Raw genomic sequence first — 19,605 nt, 5'->3', positions numbered from 1 at the left:
TGGACGAAGCTAGTACTGGAGTGGGGTCCGAGAGAGCACCGGAGGCCTAGAGGAAGACCACCAGACAGATGGGACAAAGACATCAAGAAGATCGCTGGTAACATCTGGCAGAGAACCGCCCAAGACCGTCCCACTTGGAGAAGGCTGCTGAAAGCCTACCTGAACCCACGACTCGAAGAGGCCACATCATTTAATGATTGAATTGGATGATGATGATGATATCGAGGAGCGATCCGTTTATCTTCTACATCCACATATTCCGTGAACCACTCCCCCTCAGCTTATAGTCCATGGTGGAGGCTACTTTGTGCGACTATTGCTTATTTCCTTTCCTGTTCCATTCGCTAATGGAAAGAGGGCCAAAGACTATCTATATGCTTCCGTAGGACCCCTGATTTCTCTTACCTTATTTTCGTGGCCCATACGTGAAATCTATGTTGACGGCAGTAGAATCGTTCTGCAGTCAGCCGCAAATGCCGGTTCTCTTAATTGTCTCAATATGTGTTGATAGAACCTACCGGTAACGAATCCAGCTGCACACCTTCGATGTCTTCCTTTAGTCCTATTGGCGAAATCAGTCATTTGAGCGTTACTCAGGGATGAGTCACGCAAATGTTCTGCACGCGGTCTCCGCTATAGATAAGCTGCACTTTCCCAGAATTGAAGGTCTTGGCGGAAGAAAGAACTAACCCACAATTTAGTAAGGATGAGTCTGTCCACACTGTCTATTGCGTTTTCGAATACACCATAAGCTGATAGAAAGTTTTTTTCCCCATATGTCCCCTCTAGAAACGTATTTCTAATTTATAATTTGCTTCATGTAATTGTATTAATGTTCTTGGCCTTCAGTTTAGTCAAACACATGCAACAACTCAAAATATGTTTCTTCCGTCGACCTCTTCAATTCTCCCAGTAAACTGAAATGTACGGTTCTCTATTCCTAGAACTAGCCTTTCGTGCTAGTTCCATGTCATGTCGTTTTGCAATGTTGCACATAGGTGGTTGGCCGACGTGACTGTACCAAGCAACACACCACTGATACTGTATCTGAATTTTACAGTACTTTTTCGTCCTCATCTGGATTAATTTATATTTTTCCACATTCTGAGTGAGCTGCCAACCGTGGCACCAAATGCTCGTAGAAATTCTGTGCCTGTCATCCCCTATCCTCCCACAGACACGCTGCGACGACTCTTCACCGTAGTGCCAGGAGCAAGTAGTCGCAGACTGCTGCTCTCCCGCTGCGTCAGATCGTTGATCGTTCCTGGATGTAGAGAACAAGAGTGGTCGTATCACAATTCACTTGGGTTCCTGAAGATTCGCTTGTCTCCAATGCACAGGTGGTGTGAGCTGTGCCGTTTTGTGTCTGAGTCCAGGCAGAGGCTACGCATAGCAGCACAGTGTGCACCACCTAAAGGAGACTGGATCACTCGTCGAAATAATGAGCAGAACTATGGGATCAAGAATTCGACTGAAAACTCGAAAACACGAATGCGCGTATCTGAAACGGCAAGGAGAGTAGGCGAAACAATCTTCGGGGTTGACGGTAGTGGAGTGTGTTGAGATTGTCGTCACTGCATTGTCTAGGAGGCCTGGGGTTTGAAACGTTGAAACGTACGGAGCGCCCGGCCTGTAGAGCGGTCCAGTGGCTGCTGCTGGCGTGACGGCGGCATTCGCCGCGGTCGGCCTTGTCTGGGCCCGTTCTCATTTCGGCTGAAGGCTGACCGGCTACTAAATACGCAGCGGCCGGGCCGGTCCGGGCCGAGCGAAACCCGGAAGAATGTCGCGGCCTCGCGACGCTCTCTCTCTCTCTCTCTCTCTCTCTCTGTCCTCCAGTGGTGTCTCCGATACCAATCCAGCGCGCAGAACAGCCTCCAGCCGGCGGCCAGCTGCCGGGTTTCCGTGAAATGTCTGCCTGTAGCACGACATTGGTCGTTCTGCCGTGTGCTCACTTTCCGGTTCAGGAGCTGGGTAGTTGTTGTTATCCTCTGCTCCGAGATTTGTTGGACTCTAGTCCATCTCCTGTACGTAAGCAGTACATTGTTGCCACAGGTTCTGGAAATGAGGGAATATCAGGGAATTTCAAAGACGTCATTATAATGAGGGATTTTTTTTTAAGAGAGAACCACTCCCCCTCAGCTTATAGTCAGTGCTGTCACCAATTCTTGCCGTTGACCTAGCAGCTGCCGATGAGAGGCAGGCAGGCGTTAGGAGCGGTTTGTTTGGATCTGATTGTCAGAGACTGTAGCCGGAGCGGTCGGAGACGGCGGTCAAGTGTGCACGAGCTGTGTCTGAGTCATTGTGTGAATGTGTGTGTGCGCTCTCGTTTTCTGACAAAAGCTGTGGCTGAAAATTTAGTTGCGGGAGTGTGACTGTCTTTTCTATGTTCCTGTCTATGGCTCAGCAATCATCTTTACAGTGAGGTGCTAACTATCCTCATTATTATCGATTCTCACAGTATTTGAACAAGTTATCTGTTGCATGGATTGATCAACGTGGTCTCATTTTTTCTAGTACATTGTGGCGCTTCGAGAGTAGTGTATATGTTAGAAAGTATGCACGATAGTAAGAACGTACTCATACATCTCTCGAAAGAATAATCACAAAATAATTGTAAAAGGCCTACTTTTTTCTGAGGTTATTTCTGAAATCAGTGAAGGTATATAATGCCTGTCTTGCGACTCCAAGGAAATGGGCATTTTTGTCATCAAATGTGTTTCGTTTTATTGAAATGAAAGTGGTGTTTAATGAAACACACATACCATGTGGATTGCTTTCTCCAATTCATTACAAATGATGTTGATGTTAGTACTTAAGATTTTCGCTCACATCAGGAAACGCCATCTGCTTGCAAGTTTTTGTAGATATTTCCTCGTTTCTTGTACCGTAGCTGCAAAAGCAGATTGTCAACTTACGTCTTAATTTATCCTTGAGATCTCAAAATTTGTCTGGGAAAAATGCTAAAACTTGTTTGGAAGTCAGGGAAATATCAGCGAATTTCACTTTGGGAAACTCGTGTCAACCGTGCAGTAGGAGGCTGCGCGACGTCTCACCGTAGTACCTACCGGGTAGCTCCCGAGGGCGCCGCGGAAAGTATCGTTTGGCGTGGAGCCGAGCGAGTCTGAGGAGGGCACGTCCCTATCTGCACGGCCCAGCATCTTTTCTAGCGTTACCTTCTAATACCGATCATCTAAGTTAACTCGAGGTAAATTAAGGAACCTGTCGAATGGAGCGAACACTCTGACGAGCATAGAATATCGATTGACATTGAACTGTGGAGAGACGTGAGTAGTGAGGAGTAGGAGAAAGTGAGCACAAACGGTGTCTGGCAGTAATGGGCCGGTAGATACAACGATGATCATTAAAGTATTCAGTAAACACTGTGTGTTAAACGTGACGTTTGCAAGTGTATGTTCTTGCTGTCGGCCTACAACGTCCGCTGTTTGTTCATCTGCCTTCTTTTTCTTGAACCTCATTCCCACATCGGCGCAGGCTCGGTATGGTTATTAACGAATTCGACACGGTTAATTTAACCCTAGAACACCGTCTCTTCATCTATATGAAATACTGGCGATGTGTAAATAATATGAATGTAGATCATTAAATGGATTATATGTATGACGTATTGTAACTAAACGCTTATTATTGGTTTCAGGCCTTCAGTGCAGGGATGCGTGTTGCACAAATGCGGTTTTCTAACAATACATAACAGTGCTTCAGATGTTTACATTGTCATGTGAGAGCGAAGGACATTTTTTTTTTGTGCAACCATTGATTTAGGTATAAAATGACTTAGTAATGGAAATAACATTTGTATATACGAGTATTAAGATGAAATTAGATACGGCAGCGTTATGAGCAATGCACACAAATCTTTTTGTGATGTTCGCACGTATTGTCTTGTTACCAGCTGCACAGTAAACTGTCGTCAAGTGTTTCTTGTGGTTAGAGGCAGTAAGAAGAGTACTTTCTCGGGCTGTGTTCCGAAAGAGGTCCTTATTGGTCTTGCACATTCGTTTGTAATACTCTCTTTATTATAGTCTTTCGCTCCTTGCTCAGTTCTCGTTGGATGAGCTAGGGACGTGTACTTTGTCGATGTAATTCTAATATCTAAACCACCCGAGCAATGAATATAATCTCTAACGCCCGTCGACACTAATAGTGCGTATTCTTTATGTGGACAGAGTTTTTGCAAACGCTAACCGTACGTTAATTTGGCATTGTGAATTTGTATTTCGACCACTTTCTTAGCACTCCTGCGATTAGTCACGTCAGTTCCCGTTGGATTCCACTTCTTTACTGCATGCTGGAAACAGTTAGTGTGACACAGACGTACAGTGCGAACAGTGTGGCGTACAACAATACGTACATATTCAGTGTCGTTAGTGTTGTAGGGTTAGGGGGTGGCCGGATGCCCGTACTGCCGCCAAACCCCGTTACTCCCCGGACGGAATGTGTGTTACTCGACTGGATGCATGTAGCGTTATTCGTGTGTGAAAGTGAGCGAAAGTCTTCCAAATGTTTCCGAACCGTGTAACTGAGGCGGAACTTGGTAGCTGCTCGGTATTCATCTAGGGGGCGTGAGAAACCTCCAGAAACTCACATTCGTGCTGTCCGACACACCGACTACCGGGCGGGTACGATCGGGCGCCGGCACACCTCCCCGCCTCGGAAGCGACTCTTTAAAGCACACGCCTATCCGGGCCCGTACCGTGTCGGCTGTTTGTACATTGTGACTATTATTGAGCTACCGGTATATGAAATAAAATCGTCATGACTTCTGTACGGTTTGGGTTAGGGACGTTCAAATTGCACGGTTGGCCGCGGGGTTTGATGGGAATTAGTATGGTTTGGTGTAGCGCTGAAGCCCACTTTCATTTGGATGGGTTCCTCAATAAGAAAAATTGGCGCATTTGGGCAACTGAGAATCCGCATTTCGCAAAATAGAAGTCTCTTCACCCTCAACAGGTGCCTGAGTGGTGTGCAGTGTCCTTGATGGCACGGTGACTACTGAACGGTAAGTGAAGGTTTTGGAAGATGATTTCATCCCCATTATCCAAAGTGACCCTAATTTCGACGAGATTTGGTTCATGCAAGACGGAGATCGACCCCATCGAAGCAGGAGAATATTTGATGTCCTGGAGGAGCACTTTGGGGACCACATTCTGGCTCTGGAGTACCCAGAGGCCACTGTCATGGGCCTCGATTGGCCGGCATATTCTCCAGATCTGAAAACATATACTCGTTTTTGTGGGGCTGTAGTAAAGACAAGGTGTATAGCAATTATCCCAAAACTACTGCTGAGCTGAAAACAGCCATTCAGGAGTCATCAACAGCATCGATGTTCCGACACTTCCGCGGGTCACGTTGAATTTCGCTATTGGTCTGCGCCACATCATCGCCAATGATGGCAGGCATATCGAACATAACCTAAATCCGAATCTGTAGTGACGTTTACGTGCTGAATAAAGTGCGTATACGCCGTAGTTTGTAACTAATTTACGTTTTTCTTCGTATAGTTCAATAATTGCCCCCCGTGGAGTGAACCAGAATTCCGCTGGCAAACTTTCAGAGGTTGTTCAGGGACACCTTCTGAGTATTTTCGTATCAGGGACTCGCGCTCTCCGGTGCGTCGTTACAAAATTATGGTATTTCGTTTAATTTCTTGTCCCAATTAGTTGTGTGTGTGTATTCCACTGAAAACGGTTCAGAATAGGGTTAATATCGACTGTATGTGCTCTCTGTCGTTTCTTGCATTTAAGCACCACTCGATCACGTCTCGGGTTTATTTTTTCGGCGGCGCTAGACGTGCGTTAACAGCAGTAGGGACGGATTTAGTGATGAAGAGTGAGCCACGTGTGCGGATTCACAGAATGCGACGGAACAGCGCCACCACGAGGACGCTGGAGCGAGTGGTTCCTGCTCAGGCGACAAGCTCACCGCAGTACGTCTGCACCTCTGCGTAGGAGCCTACGAGAAACCAGATACTTCCGTGTTAAAATGAGTGCATATTATAGTCATTTTCATTTCGGTGAAGGATTTTCGCTGAAACAAAGGTGACTGTGGTAGCAAAAAGGGGAAGTCATAATTACTATATTTGCAATAAGCCGCTGGAGACCGTGTGTTCCTCGTAACAAAACGCTGAGAAGGTATCCCTGAACAACCTCCGGAAGTTTGTCAGCGGGATTCTGGTTCACCTTGCATCACGACATGTCTTCGGTATTCATAACTCTTGTTATGGTCGTTATTGGCAAAGGGTGCGAATCGTAATGAAGTAAATACTTGTTAATTAGGCAAGAGCCGATGCAGAATCGTGACAATGCCGTTTAAGTAATTCGTAGCTGTGCTTCCCTACCTGAAGGAAACGATTCGGCTCTTGAGCCGTCGGCCGCGAAACGTAACCCAAGGCGGATCTGGTGGCGTCCTTTCGACGGTTGAGGAAGAGCCCTCTCGGCAGTTACGCCTGAATTGTTTTTGCTCGCGTTGCGCAACCCGCGGCAACACTGAAGGTTAACTTGCGCTACAAGCGGTTGCTTGTGTAAACACTGGCCGGCCAATCACCCTGCGAATGTCGGCAAGTGCCGCGTAAACAAACACTCGCTGTTCTGCAACGCGGCAGGCTTATCGCCGGCCGAGTATGCACAGACGTTTTCGATTTGGGTTATCTCGCCTTGTTTCTCAAGAATTTTGTTATTTACACTCAACCGTCAAGTTAATGTTATTTTTCCCCTCAGTTATTTCGCAGTCTTACCTATACCCGTCCTGTGAATAATTCGAGTCGAAGATTGAGTAGCTTTTGCAACGGGGCCACCACCCACTTCGGCGACACAGAAGAGCTTAGTCTTTCTGAGAACGAGACGTAAAAACGTCGTTCCGTATATAAATGCGATTGTTGTTTCACAATATTTTTGAAGCTTTTTTCTGCGCATCACTTGTACTGCTGGTTTGATGCTACTACAATGTGTTTAGCATGTAATCTGTCTCATCGCAACATTATATCAGTAGATCTTGTTTATCCTCTCTTTTCTGGCACGTATCGTGTCGAAAGAGCCCAGATTTTCATGATATCGCAAATTTATTTTTCAAAGCTTTGTGGCCGCATGAATTTTCAGTCTCCTTAGGAAGGGAAATTGTATGCGTCATCTTTCAGAATAGTGTAAACTTTGTTCCTTCTCGTGTTTTCTGAGGCGGAGAAATGGGAACGGGCCAGCTGCCACACTCAATGTGTCCAGTGTACCAGATCAACGGATTCGATTCCTCTCTATTTCGTCTTCCTGTCAAGGAAGCTAGCGCGTCGCCATTAAGGTGTACAAACCGCTCATGTCCTTGTTTATCCTATGTATCATCCATAATACCTGGTACAATATTTTCGTTTTGTCGCCATCATTTCCTTGATATTATGGAAGTTTTCTTAAGTCACTCGGTGTCGTTTCTATACAGCACAGAACTCGCCATCAACTATTTCTTGTAATGAGATGTGTTATTCCTGAAGATAATCTCCATTTGTAACTGTAGGAGCATAGAACCGAATAATTCAAAGTGCCAGATGGGATATGAGGCGAGAAAGGGCGAGATAGCTAATAAGACGAAATGAAAATGCCTGAACAGCTATTGTAATAGTGCTTAACGTTAGTAAACATCAGTTTGTCCAAGGTCTTTACAATTTATCTTGCAAAGCATCTTCTGAGGAAGGAATCAATCAGACAAGTAGAACAGGAATATACTCACGTACTTTTTGTGATTATTGACCCGACAACGTATGGCCGATCCGTAACGTTTTAACTCCCAACAAAATTCTGAACAGCAATACAAGCTCAAAGGAAAATGGAAAAAAAAAAAATTGAGAGAGAGAGAATCAGTCGTCACGTATTCTGCAGTGAACAACGGAAGGAAGATTGTTGATAGTGTTTGATAAGACTACACATCTTACGAAAATACGATTGACATACTGTAGATCACTTGACATCACACAGAATGCTTAAATTTGTAAATAAAATTCCAGTACACGCTTTTCGACGTATATTAGTAACGTTTGTTAAAGGACAGAGAAACCGTGATATCTAGAATTTAGCTGATTTGACCTCGTTAATGACTGTTCAAAGGTATTATTATTCCCGTTATCCTTGACTATTGATTCCAAGCGTGGTAAAATTAAGATTAAAAAAAATTATTTGCAGTTTTTTTGATGGAGACTACCCCATTGCGATGCAGATCTTATGCTAGTGGCGAAAGTTACGTAGTCTACATCTACATCTACATGGATACTCCGCAAATCACATTCAAGTGACTGGCAGAGGGTTCATCGAACCACCTTCACAATTCTCTATTATTCCAATCTCGTATAGCGCGCAGAAAGAATGAACACCTATATCTTTCCGCACAAGCTCTGATTTCCCTTATTTTAACGTGGTGATCGTTCCTCCCTATGTAGGTCGGTGTCAACAAAATATTTTTGCATTCGGAGGAGAAAAGTTGGTTACTGGAATTTCGTGAGAAGATTCCGTCGCAACGAAAACGTCTTTCTTTTAATGATTTCCATCCCAAATCCTGTATCATTTCTGTGACACTCTCTCCCATATTTCGCGATAATACAAAACTTGTTGCCTTTATTTGAACTTTTTCGATGTACTCCGTCAGTCCTACCTGGTAAGGATTCCACACCGCGCAGCAGTATTCTAAAAGAGGACGGACAAGCATAGTGTAGGCAGTCTCCGTAGTAGGTCTGTTACATTTTCTAGGTGTCCTGCCAATAAAACCCAGTCTTTGGTTAGCCTTCCCCACAACATTTTCTATGTGTTCCTACCAATTTAAGCACTCCATCTTCAGGCCACGATTCGCCCACCGGGACCATCCGACCGCCGTGTCATCCTCAAGGAGGATGCGGATAGGAGGGGCGTGGGGTCAGCACACCGCTCTCCCGGTCGTTATGATGGTATTCTTGACCGAAGCCGCTACTATTTGGTCGAGTAGCTCCTCAATTGGCATCACGAGGCTGAGTGCACCCCGAAAAATGGCAACAGCGCATGGCGGCCTGGATGGTCACCCATCCATGTGCCGACCACGCCCTACAGCGCTTAACTTTGGTGATCTCACGGGAACCGGTGTATCCACTGCGGCAAGGCCGTTGCCTCCTACCAATTTAAGTTGTTCGTAATTGTAATACCTAGGTATTTAGTTGAATTTACGGCTTTTAGAAAAAAATGGTTCAAAAGGCTCTGAGCTCTATGGGACTTAACATCTGAGGTCATCAGTCACCTAGAACTTCTACTTAAATGTAACTAACCTAAGGACATCACACACATCCATGCCCAAGACAGGATTCGAACCTGCGACCGTAGCAGTAGCGCGGTTCCGGACTGAAGCTCTTAGAACCGCTCGGCCACCGCGACCGGCGGTTTTTAGATGAGACTGATTTATCGTGGGCGCCACTTGCAAATTTCGTAATTTATGTGTGATACATATTCAAAATGTACATCAAAATAACAATCGGAGACTTCACCTTTATCTAATAAATTTTTCTGTCTGTATCTTGCAGCTTTAGTTTTAGTGATAAAAAGTGCCTTAAGTATGGTAAAGTGAGTTTAAAGAGGGTGCGGAGGTAACAAGTAGGCTTTGATACAGGTCAATCTATTACCACACCCTGCATTTCGCATTCACATTCGTTGGCTTCGCCAACTTTCAACCAAATCATTATCCTCCAACCCAACATAAATCTGGGGCTATGCCGCAGACTAGTGTCTCACTACAGCGAAGGTTTCAGGGTGGGGGATGGACTCCAATATTACACTCGAGTCTCGCAAGAAAACAGCGATGCATTTCTGTAACAGGCGTCACTGAGCAGCGAACGGGTTTGGAAAGTCCAATTAAGGTGGGTAATTTCCGCTATTTGATCTCCTCGAGATGACAACGTGACGCAGAATGTCACAGTTGGAGATTTACTGAAGGACCTAGCGATTTGTAACTTGATGTGGAATTAAAGTTTAACTCTCAAAAACAAGACAAAAAAGGAAAAAAAAATTAGATGTTCACAAGAAGATTACGAATCCACGTATTAAAACAATATACAAATGACACTTCTTTACACATCGGTAATCTGTTATGGTAAAACGAAAGACTCGATTACTATATTTCCCAGTCGTCGCTCGGCTAACTCTTCGGTGAGCTGCGAGTGGTTTCTTGGAAGCGGAGAGGTATTGTGTAGCAGACGTTCCGCTGTTATCGCGCGCGTCCACCGCAGGCAGATAACGGCGCGGCGGCCTGCTGTGAAATCGCAGCTTCGTACGTAGCTGTGTGTAGTTTCCCGGAACCGGGCGCTCGCAGGACCGGCTCCTGGCGTGGAGTTCCCGGTCACTGGCCAACCGCCAGCACGCCTGGAACTGGAACTGCAAGCGGCACCGGGCCGCACCTCTCAGAGAGCGCCAGCGTGTGTCTCAGCTAGCGCAGGTCCGAAATACTTTCCTATTGTATGTACCGCGACACTTGTGAGCTCTGGACTCTTCAGGATACGGTATTCTTTTCCTATACTGGTGTACTTTTTACTTGTTTACTGTAAACTGTCTACGTTGATTTATAAAAATACCAATGGTTCAATAATCATTTTTAATACAGTCTCTGTGGTTAAGCCGCCTAACTACTATGCAGAAAGTGCGAGACTTACAGGACATCTAGTGAGCACCAAACGTTAGGAATTCTTTCTTCTGTTGTAATTACAGACTTCCACAATGATCAAATCAATCCCTTTTTTACTTTTACTAAATATCAGATGCGCCGACATTTTTTTTTTTTTTTTTTTTTTTTTTTTTTTGTGGGTTTCCAATATGAGGCTGAAATTTAATTATGTAGTGGTTGACTTATTAGCAATCTGTCAAATTCGTAACTAAAACAGTCAGTTACGACTAAATGCAGTGATGTTCTCTGCGTAAGAGCGTTCATAAATACAAGGTGAGGCAGCTGAGACAGGCGACCGCAAATATATCCAGAACGAAGAAATGTATCGAGGTGCGGTTTTCACCAAGCTATAGCAGACAATGTAGCGAACTTCCCGACGTTCGTAAGTAATTTTTATCGTGTATAGTCGCCGAATCACGACACCTTTTTTTCCCTACTGGAACTATTAGGGAGTACTTTTTTCTGTGGCATTTGAAAGAACCTTCTAAGGGGACTTCACCGACATAACGTGTGTGGGACTTGATCAAATAGTATCAAGATAACAGCGCCGCAAATCACGTATGTGCTTACATTTGATATAATAGGACAGACGTTTGTTGAACCTCTTCTCTGGACGAACGTCTGTCCTATTACACCAAATGTAAGCAAATACGTAACTCGGGCACGGTTTGTGTATATTACCACGACTGTCGTACCAAGTACTCCAAGTGTTAACCCTGAACATGGCTATACGCTGTAATGTGATTCTGGAGCAACAATACCATACGTTGAATTTCATCTGGAGTTAACGGCAGCACAGGCCCGTGTTATACGCACCTGTAAGCGTCGATGTTTCCTAACAGACCTGTTGTTTCAATTTTCGTCACAGATAAAAGCATACAAGTGTTAAGTTTGGTGTGTCTGGAGACCGTTTTGAGTTTCCTGAACGACCGTTTCAATGCTCTGCAAATGTTTTAATAAGAGGCCCTGTCGTTACAAGTGCAGAATGGGAGGAACATGCGTCATTTTGGTACCACACTGACCGTCTAAATCCCAGTGCGTTTTCTTGCAATAATTGCGTCCGTGGCATATACTACAAACTGCAGATAGATGAATGTATTTAGATTCCCTTAACCAAAACGGGGACCAGTGATGCAGGTGTCTGAAAAAAAACGTTGTTTTTATCAGCTTATTGGCGTCACTGTGGGTTTTGAGCTGATGATTAGTATATATTGCGATGATTCACTTGCTCAGGGTTTGTAAAAGATGCTTTCTCCTGAAACAAAATTTTGTATAGATAAGCCGCATCACTGTGCACTTTCGTAACTAACATTCGGAGAAATGTAACCAATTTTGGAAATCATTGGCATGAAGCTGTAGATGGAGCGTAGTGTGAAGAGGATGAAATGCGACGGAATGTAGCGTTTTCAGAAGATCTGTTTAGTTGAAACCTTTCGTACTTCCGAGAAGCCTTCTAGTGACATTTAGATTGTGTGTTACTGCTGCTAAAATGTTAGTTTCATTTCTTTCATTGTTTGCGCTTCTTTTTCCTTGGCCTATTCTATTCTCCACGCGTCCGCTTAACTTTTGTTTGCTAATGTTTGCAAAGACAGATCGCTAGTGCCTGGCAAGATCTGGTTTCTCTGTAGCTTACAACCACACCACTGCTCGAATAATTTGGTGACATCCATCATAAACGATATTCACTTTCTCGACTGTCGTATAGCTTTACGAGTAAGTTATCTGGCAGTTACAACATAAAAACACAGGTTGGTGTCCTTCAAAGAGCCATACCCGAGTTTGCTTACATGTAGCATAATACGGCACGCATTTGCTGAACCTCTTCTAACGGTGGGACAGCGCTTTGTGACCATACTACCTTCACACTATTTGGTCACGTCCCATACCTGTTATGTCGTTGAAGTTGTTAGAAGCTTCTTTCAAACGCCACAGAAAAAGGTAGATATATAGCTGGATTAGAAAAGAAAAAAAAAACTTTGTGTTACAGTTTGGAGACTGTAAACGATAAAAATTGCTTGCGAACATCAGAAGATTCACCATATTGCCATTATAACTTGGCGAAAACCACACCTCGATTTTATATTGATTCTGGATATAGTTGGGGTGGCCTGTGTCAGCTGCCTCAGCTTGTGTATGTTTACTGTCTGTCTGCACCAATTACTACATGACTATCACTATCGGAATATCGCAATTGCTATTTTTCCTGTACCTTTTCACTGGCATATATTTTTTTTTTCAGGCTGCTGTTCTTGCCCACCAACCTCCTCCTCCCCCCCCCCCCCCTATCACACACACACACACACACACACACACACACACACACACACACACACACACACACTGGAAGAGCAGTCGTTTTATAAAACGTCTGTACCTTTACTTACTACCGTACAAAACGCGTAGTTCTCAGACGCTTATACCCGCTGTTCTTTAGGTTTTTCTCAAAGAAAGGGTTTATCATACACTGAGAAACTGACCGTCACACCAGTGCAAGAACAGTAAGAAGATTAAAGTTAGTCCGTCGAATATTTCAATTATTAAACTTTCTGGTTTCTAGCCGAGTGAGTTGGTGGAAGCTCAGGCGTCAAGAAGAAAACCTTAGCGATCGAAAGTTTTTAATTTCTTTGGTACTGGCCTCATATGGATTCTTCCAGATTGGCGACTGTACTGTGAATACTGTAAGAGGTGCTGCGTTTATAACCGAAAGCAGACTTTAATAGTACAAGCTAGAAGGTGTTATTCGTGTTAAACTATTTGCCGAAAGTGAAATTCTGCCTCAAATGGGTGTATGAGTAGAAACTAATTGGGCTTACTTATTAATTAATAGAAATGGTGTTTATCCGGGTAATTGTATGTTCACTGCTGCGAACGGCAATGTTTATGTTGTGGAGTTGTTCCAGCGTAATACTGTGCTTTGGTGGCGAGTAAAGGCTACCGGATTGGTGTCCCGCAGAGCATGTGAGATGCGTAAACGTAGAGGGGCTACGCACAGTAGCTGACGCTGGCGTGTCGCAATGCTGCGCTGGACGGATCAGTTCGTCTCAGCTCGACTCGGCAGTCGGCCGCCAGCGACCGCCTCCGCCGCTATCGGCCCGGCCGGGTTACCCAACTTTGACTCGGAGTTTATCAGCCATGACGTAACGCAGGGACGCCGTATGCCCCCAGAGGGCCGTGCTTGGGAGATCCACTGAGGTGCTGACCTCATTGCTACACGAATACTTTGCTAGAGAGAGAGAGAGAGAGAGAGAGAGAGAGAGAGAGAGACACTATGCAGAGTGGAAAGGAATTACGCGTCTCAGCCACAAATTTACGTACAATGCCTGTTGTTTTGGTGACACCTGCTCGTACAGCTGAACCCGCAGCGCCCATCTTGAGAGACAGGGAGGTGAATCAGAGTCGGATCGAATCCGCGCTGCAGCTTAACGGCCTTTAGTTGGTCTGTACACCGGCCGTTCCTAGTGTGGGTTTTAGGGGTTTTCCAGGCTCGTGTGGGCAAATACCGACCTGTTTCCTTACACATAGGCGGCGTACACTCAGCCGCTAAGGTAATATAAAGTTGCCAAACTGTGAAAACAACCGAGATAAACACGAGGATAGAGAGACTAACTGTACCTGTGGCATTATTTAGTATAGAGAACAAATAATTACCAAATTTAAAATTCAGTAAGTACATATCACTTATTTTAAATTATTGCATCTCTCGTACACACTTATACACACGAAGTCTGCCAGGAGTCTTGACTAAATACTGCCACCAGTATCAAGTAAGCTAGCAATCTTTGCACCACTTAGAAAAAAAAAAAAAAAAAAAACTGTATATAGATACTGAGTCATGTCTTGATAAGATTCCACACAGTACCTAGACACATACACGTCAGCCGCAAAAAAATCTGAGGTTAGTGTTAATATGGTCCGCCAAGTCATGAACTGCTGGGTCTCAGCATACTTCCATGGCGCACGCCTGAAGTTACTTCTCCATCTGACGAATCTCCATCGAAGACAACGTGCCCCGTCATTCCTATCAACGAACAGCGAATTCAGCCGCAAATTCCGTTTGATACCACAAATAATCTTATTTTCTGCAATAAGCGTTTTTATCATATTTTAACGTTCGCTAAACCTTGGTAATTTAAATCGCGACACTATAATGCACAAGCGCCAGTTATCACAAAATTTTGTATTCAGTTCGGAAAGATTTTGCCTTTTGATTGTGGCATTGAGTCAGATTCAGTACCGCATGGTCAAAATCAAAAGTTGCAGAAATACGCATTTTACCGAGAGAGATGGCTCTCTCTGTTCTTACTACAACTGGAATGCTAAACGCCCGTCGAAAAAATTCCCCACTCTTGATACACTTCTGCACAGTTCTCTCACAATGGACTCACTATCATCTCTCTTCCACCCTCGGCTGACCCCAGCAAGAAGCCCTCTCATTGGTCGTCCTATACTCTGACATGTTACATTAACATTTTAAATCTTTCTGTGCGGAGAATAGCACAGAAATGCAGTAATTATTTTATTTGTATAAAATGAAACAATACAGTCTTATTTAGTAATATAATAATAAGTAGCGCAACAGAAATTATAATATGCAAAATGCGAAGGTTTAAAAACGTGATTCACCTTTTCCTTTTTTGTTTTTTTTATTATAAGCAACTGAAAATGGCAACAGGCCGAAATGACCGCTAGTGTAAAGTAATAGGTGATGCAATAGCGCTCATCTCGTTTAAAGAATTTTACAGCCTACGGTGGATATTTAAGATGGTTTTAGCATTCAGAAAATAGTATAACAGTTAACATAACGTAAGAAAAGCTCTCTTAAATAAGCTCTTTACGACAAGCTTGTTGTCTGAACCTATTCACGCCCACATCACTGTCTTTTGGTGTGCTGTATAAAAGAATCGAAATTATCCATCTTTATACCCTTCATCATTTAACAACTTTTGTCAAAAAAATGCTATGTCACAGTATCGCAGAGAGATATGCTTTTTGTATAAGTCAGGAAATACTGCCTCTGCCTGATGGCCTCGATGTCATGCGAAAGATATGCAATTTGAGTTTCGCGGAAGCCATTCTTATTGGCACGAGGTAATTTCTTGTACTGTTGTAATTTGAGGGATTCTAATGGTTCTTGCAACCAGAAATGAATTTTTTCTCCGTCACGTGCCTATTAATGCTAGGGGCCTTGCCACGCCCAGCCTCTTCAGAAACTATTCCCACTACCTTAGGAGCTTCTTTAAGCGGTTGCGTCATTAGCCAAGCACTTCTTTAACTGTGGTGACCAGTTGCGGCTCACACACACACACACACACACACACACACACACACACACACACACGCACGCTCAAGAGACACAGGGGTGTTGCAGAGAGCATCCCAGAGTGCCATTGGCAAGATCAATGTGTAGTCTTTTTATTCGAGGTCAACACTTTATTTACGATAATACAGATTTAAGTCACCAACAAGTGATACATCTTCACAGCCACCATGTCCTTTACACTAAAAATATACAGCCTCATCGTCATCTACTTTCCTGCGACCACGATTACGTACAAACAAAGTTTGCACTGGATCTAAATAAGAACTACTACTACCACCAACAAATTCACTAAAGTGAAAAGCACGATAGCAAATTACTTATCTACGAGCGAAACTTTCAAGGCCACCGTCCTCACTTAAGCCTCCTCATCTAGCAAACACAACAAATGGCTCTGAGCACTATGCGACTTAACTTCCGAGGTCATCAGTCGCCTAGAACTTATAACTATTTAAACCTGACTAACCTAAGGACATCACACACATCCATGCCCGAGACATGATTCGAACCTGCGACCGTAGCGGTCGCTGGGTTCCAGACTGTAGCGCCTAGAACTGCACGGCCACCAAACACAACAGTTAACCAACCATTACGGTTACTAGGCGGAGTAACACCAGCCTGACTTACAGCAAATTCAAATCTTCAGCCTAAAAACACACACGGTCCAAACAGCACGAGAAGCGATGCCTTTAACTTTATTCTTCGCTGTGATAACAGCAGTCTTCAGCTCCACGTTGTCTATAGCCAAAGGCACTGGTATGCGTTAAATACCTCTGGTACAGATGCCGGTGAAGAGTGTACTGTATGACACGTACTGAGACGCAGGCAGCAGAGCGTTTACGCAGTTCCCCAGTTCGTAATCTGTCTGCGAAGGCGTTTGCTACCACGTGCAACGGCGCATGCTGCACCTACATAGCGGCAGGTGCTGGCGTACTATCACGGCGCCCCACAGTCCAGGGGAACCGCAAACAGGAGCACGCCGCTTGCACGCTGCGCCGCGCTGCTGCCGCCGCCTGCTCGCGGAGCGATCTGTTGACGTTGTGACGTCACGGCTCGAGGTCATATTTCCACGAAGTCCGCTGGCGCGTAAACATACTGCGCAGCAGCAGCAGCGGTGGAGGCGGCAGGAGCGAAGCCGTCGCTGGGGAAAAGGGTTGTGGGCGCTGCGGGATCCGCCGAGGTGTCCGGACGCTTCTCGCGTCGCTGGCCGTCCAAAGCCCGGAAATGGTGCGTCCCGGATTTATCGCGGCTCCCGCCGTCCGCTGGTCGGCCGCCTGCTTCCTCCGGACGCCTGCCTGCCTTTGTAGTGCGCTGTCCACGCAAAGTGGCGACGCTCCCGTCTTTCATTCTTTCCTCCTTTCCGTTGAAGTGTTGGATTCGTGCCCAGTGGCTATGCTGTGGGGTATTTTCAGTGGTGAGTGCGCTCACTGCCACTGCCGTGCACACGAGCGTAATCGCCTCCGCGCTGGAGCATTTTGTCCTTGGAAATCCACCTTCTACAAAACACACTTCCGTTTTGTGCTGGTCATAAGACAATGGTGGAGTTGCCACAACTCTAAGTGCAAGATTTTTTCAGCAACTCCAGTTGACACCGATGCATCTCTTCTCATTTTACACATCCTATTACGCGAGAGAACACGTATCAGGACTTTAGGCAACAATTTCCGTAGTACTAGCGGGAGCGGTAGAAGAAAAAAATTTCTGAGAATGTGCGTTTGGAGCACAGCATAGCATGGAAATCAATCGTGGAGTGTGGGAAAAACTGTAAAAGAAGCTAATCGAAGCGTTTCAGATGTCGCACTGTAGACGAATACTGAAAATTAGCCGGTCTGATAAGAAATGAGGAGCTTTTCTGCAAGACATTTTGAGAACGCTGACAGGGACAATGGACTGGACGATAGGACACGTGTCAAGACAACTGGGAATAACTTCCACGGTACCAGGGGGAGCTGTGGAGGAAAAAACTGTAGGGTAAGACAGAAATTGAAATACACCCCACAAATAATTGAAAACGTAGGTGGCAAGTGCTAATCTGAGATGAAGAGGTTGGCACAGGAGGCGAATTCGTGGCGGGCCGCATCAAACCAGTCAGAAGACTGATGACAACCACCCGCCCATTACCAAAAAAGTGTGACTGTGCTACTATCGAAATGGCAACGTAGCACACGAGCTAGTCGAAGCTGGTTACGTGAATGGAGTTAAAACATGGTGGCAGCTGGAGTGTTCTATTTCATTAATTATACGTTTGCTCAGCCATGTTTCGGTAACTGTCATGCATCTTCCGTATACGGCTATCCATACAGTTAGTACTCTGTAACTAGATTTACTGGCCCTGTGTTTACTGTAAGGCTGCTTTTCAACATTCGTGCTAACACAAGTCTAGTTCAGTGCTTTTGACGACATGACGATTGTATCATGTGCACAAAAACCGAGTAACTGTCTCAAAGTTAAGGATATTATATCTTTGAGCGAAGACATTCTTACTGCAGATTGCTTCTACAGTAATAGGTTTGTTTATAAATAAATCTTCTGCTACCAGCCACGATTTTCCTTTATTGACTTTCCACACGACGCGTTTCGGGAAATGATTCCCATTTTCAAGTGCGTTTTTTGTGTGTATTAAACCATTGTAAATTGATGTTGTCAGTATGTGAGAGTCCACTTTATTTCCTTGACTTTTACTGCAGTATATAAGAAACAGGCGATTTTTAGTTGGTTGTCGATTCTTTTGATGAAGTTAGTGGCGAAATTTAGAAGAATTTGTACTTACAGTTTTCTAATGGTCCATTTGTGCAGAGTCTCTCACACACTAAACATCACACACAACTTGTACACTGTACACAAAGAAAATATATCAACAAAACAGTTACAAAGCTCCCCTTACAAGTAGTCCACAGAGATAACAATATAGGTCTCACACAGATTATGATATTCTTTTTACAGAGGTTATTTATCTTAAAAATTTGACTAGTAAATTGTGCTTATTTCTATATTTTACTGTTTTTATTTAAGTATACTATCGAAAAATCTGAAGAAATTCACTGATTCACTTTCAAGTTTTTCGTTTAATATTTTATCTTCATATTTTCTGTAATGTGAATATATCTCCAGTTCTTCTAGCTAATGCATTTTATGTCCTTTATTTAGTCGGTGGAGTACTATAACATTTTGCTCTATTTTTCCAAATGGGTGTCCTGTATTATGTATGCGTGTTGCTGTTGCTGAGGCAGTGTGTTTGTTGTGTGCGTAGGCTTTAATGTGCTTTGTGTAATGGTGTTGAAATTTCGGCCTGTTTGACTTAGGTAGAACATAGAGCATTCCTGGCATATTACCTTGTATATTCCAGATTCTGAATATGGGCCATGATTCCACTTTATATTATGTATTAAGCTGTGTTGCAAAAAATGGACCCTTAGAAAACTGTAAGTTCAAATTCTTCTAAATTTCACCACTAACTTCACCAGAAGAATCGATAACCAACTAAAAAATCGAGAGTTTCTTATATATTTCAGTAAAAGTCAAGGAAATGAAGCATACTCTCACACATTGACATCAATGGAAATGGCTTAATACACACAAAAATCGCACTTGAAAATGGGACTCATTTCCCGAAACGCGTC

At 44.2% G+C, this 19,605-nt stretch overlaps 1 protein-coding gene and 1 pseudogene across 1 annotated transcript in view; one reads left to right on the top strand and one right to left on the bottom strand.

Annotated features, from left to right (window-relative positions):
- LOC126417815 (forkhead box protein O) overlaps positions 1-19,605 on the top strand; it is a 690,615-nt gene that overhangs the window by 630,852 nt on the left and 40,158 nt on the right. The gene's annotated exons all lie outside the window — the stretch shown is intronic.
- On the bottom strand, positions 9,012-9,129 carry LOC126424895 (5S ribosomal RNA; annotated as a pseudogene).

Source organism: Schistocerca serialis, chromosome 1 (assembly GCF_023864345.2).
Source record: "Schistocerca serialis cubense isolate TAMUIC-IGC-003099 chromosome 1, iqSchSeri2.2, whole genome shotgun sequence".
Taxonomy (NCBI): domain Eukaryota; kingdom Metazoa; phylum Arthropoda; class Insecta; order Orthoptera; family Acrididae; genus Schistocerca; species Schistocerca serialis.
The sequence above is the reverse complement of the archived record's forward strand: the minus strand, read 5'-3'. Positions and strand labels throughout refer to the sequence as shown.